At 49.9% G+C, this 5,084-nt stretch overlaps 1 non-coding gene across 1 annotated transcript; it reads right to left on the bottom strand.

Moving 5' to 3' along the window:
- Positions 1-214: 214 nt before the first annotated feature.
- LOC124962522 (U6 spliceosomal RNA) lies at positions 215-321 on the bottom strand. Its single transcript, XR_007104529.1, has one exon. It is a non-coding gene; the product is annotated as a U6 spliceosomal RNA (small nuclear RNA).
- Between the last annotated feature and the right edge of the window lie 4,763 nt (positions 322-5,084).

The following is a 5,084-nucleotide window of genomic DNA, read 5'->3' as shown; positions in this document are numbered from 1 at the left end:
GTGGAGTTGTCCCTTTATCTATCCTTGCAGTTCTACCCATTTGGGCTTTATTATTTTTTAAAATTATTATTATTTTTAAATTTTTTATAGACTGCATTTTGATCCATTGTACACAAATGGGGTACATCTTTTCGTTTCTATGGTTGTGCACTATGCAGTTTCATACCATTCGCGTAATCATACGTGTGCATAGGGTAATGCTGTCTGTCTCATTAAAAATATGTACCACTTCACGAGTTTGCGGGTCATCCTTGCGCAGGGGCCATGCTAATCTTCTCTGTATCGTCCCAATTTTAGTATGTGTGCTGCCGAGGCGAGCACTGGACTTGGTTATTTTGAAGCTCTGTTATAAAATACAAGGATGTTAAGAACAGTTACATAAGAAAGCACTCTTGGGCCCCAAATGTTAATTGAGAAGGTTGAGAAACCATGGTTGAGGGCTGATTATTACCCACTACTGAGGCAAAACCCTTTTATGGAGTCCGTTGAGTGTCCCTGGAATGGTGGCACTTCTTTGCTTGGCCTGTGGGGGCGATACCGGTCCCAGCTCCGGGGGGCCTCAGGTCCTGTTCCTTTCATCTTTGCGTGGGACTTTCTCCAGCCAGGGGACTTTCTCCAGCCAGGTGCGGGTTCCTCATGGCTTGTGCTGAATACGCGCTGAGGGATCCTCCTTACATTTCCAGAGTCCTCCCTTGGGCAATGCTGTCCTCTCCAGCCTTCTTTCCTGTGAATTCCAGCTGTCTTGCCTTCTCAGCATTGACCCCTCAACTCAGAGACTCTGTCAGGTTCCACCCAGGTTCTGCTCCCTGCCCCACAGCTCGGAAGCTCCCTTGAGACAGTAAGGTGGGGCAATAATGAAGGTCATCTTACTTATGTCCCATCTTTTGGGGTTCAGTGTGCTTCATGGGCTGGTACACCATGGTCTTAGGAATGGTTGTCTGGTTTTAGTTATTTTTGGTGGGAGGGCAAGACCTGTCTCTTTTCTCCATCTTGGCTGTAAGCCAGTCTCTTTGACTTTGGTAGACCAGTTCTGAGGTGCTGTGTGGAGCCTTTGGCAAATTGAACACAAGAATCCCCAGTAGAGGTGATGAGGTTTTGGGAGCCTCTCTGTCAGGTCACTCTTCTCCTTTCTGAGAAGTAGCTTAGGTTTGTGGCTGGTCCTGATAGACTAAACCTCCCACCACTGCACACCACATGAGCATCTCAAGCTGCCCGTCATGATTGACAGTATATATTCAGGCCCAGCAGCACTCCAAGGTCAAGGGCAAATGCTATAGGTGGGATGGGGTCAAGCAGATACCGAAGGCTCATGTGATGGTGTGAGCAAGTCACTCAGGCTCTGGGTGTCCCACACTTCCTTCTCCTTCTCCACTACACCTGTGGTTGCCTGGAGAACTGGTGAAGGAGGAAGACAGCCAATGCTATTTTGCAAAACTCTTCATGATATGTTGGAACTCACTGAAAGAAAACCACTCCAGCATTATCTCTCCATTCAGGAGAGCCTCTAAGGGAGAGAACAGAACCCCCACCCCCCACCCGCCCAGTGGTTGGTACTTGGACCAGTACAGCTTGTTGACTAGTTTGCTTGGAAAGAGAGACAGCCTGTGTCCAGGTGTTCACTCATTCATGTGCTTTGCTAATGCTTTGGCCAGATGGTCAAAATTTTGGAAAGGGTAAGATGCAAGAATTGGTTCCAAAGAAACTTAGGAAAAAAGTTTTGTGGATGATCTCTTGGAATGGGCCCAGAATATGATAATATTTGTGTTTAATGTGAATATTTACAAAGTGCCTTTGGTCATCAGGTAGACAAGAAGGCCCACTTTGTGGATGCCTATTAGTTTTTCTTCCCAGGATTTGCCCAGTAGGCTTGTGAACAGAGTGGACCTGGAGGCTCAGTTGAGGGCTTGGCATGAGCTTAACCACGTGGACTTACCACCACTAACCTGGATACTGTCGTCATTGAATCTTCAACATTCTAAAGCAGAAACCAGTCCTGAGCTCCTGATTTAATCCCATACCCTGGCGACCAGCCAGTTGCTTTATGCCAGGTTGGTTATTCAGATCCCAACTATGGAAGGACTATTAATTGTCCTCTTGGAACAGACGTTCCTGGTGGAATGAGGAGCTTCACCAACCAGTGACTTTTGTAATGTGTGGTGGTGGTGGTCTGAGGTCTGCAGGATTTATTTGTTTATTTATTTGCTTGTTTGTTTCTTTGCCCATGGAGTAGATTCCTGGTGAACTAGGAAAAAGGGTCCAGAGACAGTGTGTGAAGTGATATAAGAACCAGAGGCAGCTACAGGAATCAAGGAACAGTCGAGTGCTGACACATTTATATTTTTCCCGGGGTTCAGTGTTTGTGGTCCTAGGAGGGCGTGGCCATATGGCGGTGGGTATGTGCTGCATGCTAACATCTCATCTTTCTGATCAGCGGGGGAGGCCTCAGAGGGAGAGGAGAGAATACCCAGCAGCCTCTGCTCCCTTGTATATTCCATGTCTAACGGTTTCTGTCACACAGTAGTTTCATCTGTTGAGTAAGAAAACAGAAAAAAGCCAGTAAAAAATGTGAAAAAAGAGAAAAAAGAAGTGAATGAATCTGTATATCCTTTGAGCTGGAAGGACCTTGGAGAGGATCTAACCCCATCTCCATCCTCTTCGTTGGCATTCCCTGACTGGCAGCCACGTTCTTGTTATTATAATGATAGTTGGAGCTGAAATTTGTCAAATGCTTACTCTTATAAGGTGCTCTACTTTCTATGCATTAACCTCACAGATGCCTAAAAACCCAAGGGGATAAGTACTATTATGCATATGTACCAATAAAGAAACTGAGTTTTAAGTAACTTCCTCAAAGTCACACAATTAGAATTAAAGCCAGGGAATTAAAGCCCGGCGTATCTGACTCTGAGGTTTAAGCTCTTAAACACTGTGTGGCTCTGTTTGAAGGTTTATTGTGGCAGGGCCCTCACCACCTCACAAGAAGCCCTGTGCTATTGTTAGCCAGCTTTGGCTGTCAGGAGATTTTCCACGTTGCTTGGGAACCTCTGTCTCTGTCACATAGATGGATGCGCTATTCCCTGAAATGTCTGAGAACTGTTCTCCCTCTATCTACTTCCACACAACTGCCCCACAACCACAGGGCCAGGGTTCCATCGGGACCTCCCACACTGGTGGCCTTGCTGAGGGAGCCCAAGTTAGCAATGTCCTCAGAATGGGGCTCTCTGGCTGAGCAAGGTGAGGTCCGACCCGCGCAGGGTTTCAGGACCATTACCTCCTGTCTAGACACTGCACTGTTGTGAGTGCCGTTTCCTCTCACATTAGCTTTTTTGGCAAGAGCAATTCTTTCACTGCTCTGGCCTCTTGACTGAACTGCTGTGGAACTTTGCTCGAAGCAGGAAATAATATGAGAGGGCAAGACCCATGCGCTCCCCGGGGTCCAGCCTGAGTCATCTGTGATTCTGGTGTCTCAGTACCGGAGTAGGAAAGGAGAGAGGGAGGTTGAACGTGGCTGCAGGGCCACACTGCTTTGTGTGGGGACGCTGGGAATTCGTCTTTTCTAGAATGGTGCCTGAGGAGTGCGTGTGCGCACACGTGCATGTGTGGGTCCGTGTGTGTAGGTGTGTGCGTGCATGATGGATGTGTGAGGCATGCCTCGGGTGATCCAGAACGGCTCTTGAGCCCTCATCTATCTGGTCCTTTCCCTTCTTGATGGGTCTCATTTCACTGGAAAAGCCATCTTCCAGACAGAACTCAGCTGTGCATATGAGCTGGTTTCCAGGCCTGTCCCCAGCCCTCCAGCCCCCAGGGCAGAGAGACAGAGGAGGCTGCACCTGAACCTAAAGGCAGCTCCGAAGGCAGGCTCTGGCGGCCTGGAGGCAGGGTGGTGAGGAGTCCCGGAGCCCCAGGCCTGGGCGCCCTCTGGGCAGATCCTGACCAGCCTCTGCGTGCATGCTGCTGGTTACTGCTCTCCAATAACGCGTGCCTCCCCTGGAGCCCATGCTTATGGCCTCGGACGTCCTCCTAATTAAGATTTAATGTGGCTCCTGATGGAAAGCAGAGTAATGAGGGCGAGAGAAGGTCTTGGACTCTCTGTGAGACCTCTCCAAGTCCCCGGTGGGGAATATATAGTGTGAAAGCCCAAGTGTACGCAGGGGGCAGAGGAAGCTGGAAGGGGCACAGGTCTCCCTCACCTGCCGCCCTTTCAGTTTTGGGGAGAAGAAGCATAATCCATGGAGAACTTCAAGATATTCCCCTGTCAGGCCTCCCTTCCTCCAGAGGGGTAGGGAAAGACCTGTGTTCTCTCTCATCACACATATTTGTGTTTCCAAGCATCATTCATTATCTCTGCAGCCTGGTGTTTTTCCTGTAACTGGAAAAGCAATTTCATGTGTGGCAGTGGAAAGAGGTTTAGATTTGAGTCTCAGCTGTGTGACCTTGGGTAGATTACCTGACCTCTCTGAGTCTCATGTTTCCCATCTGCCAACTGGGGAGACAACTGTGCTGTGTTTGGGAAAATGGTCTGTGAATGGCTTTTCAAAGGTGGGGATTGTGATGGCGAGGATGACTATGATAGAGGGTGTTAGCACTCACATGCCGGTTCTGCCCTGCTGGCAGGGTACCCTTGCATCTCAGAGTGATATTTTAGTGACTATTGTGGGAGGGAGGGTCCCTTGGAGAAGATGCATTGGTGAGAGTGAGGCTGGTGCCCGGGCAGGAGGATTACGAGCCTGTGCCACCTCTGCGTTAAGGAGTGTGTCACGGGGTGGGGGGTGCCTTGGTGCCAGGCAAACCCTGCCTTTGAAGGAGTAGGGCCGGAACAGCCTCTAGCCCCAGCCAGGCCATGTGGGCAGAGAGCGATGGGGTCAGGGCTCTGGGCTGGGCCCTTTGGCATCTGAGAATAGGGACACGCAGGACTACTTTGAAGCTTGTTACCGCCTCACCCAGCCCTACCCCTCGGTAGCACAGAGGGGACCAGCTGTCCTCTTCTGGGCTGGGACTGCAGGCCCTGGGGTCAGGAGCAGGCTGGCCTTGGGTTTCCAAGCCTGATCCAGCCCCAAGGGGATACTGGAGAGCAGGCTCTTCCC

The sequence above is a fragment of the Sciurus carolinensis genome, chromosome 12 (assembly GCF_902686445.1).
Source record: "Sciurus carolinensis chromosome 12, mSciCar1.2, whole genome shotgun sequence".
Taxonomy (NCBI): Eukaryota; Metazoa; Chordata; class Mammalia; order Rodentia; family Sciuridae; genus Sciurus; species Sciurus carolinensis.
This window is presented reverse-complemented; position numbering and strand designations above follow the sequence as displayed.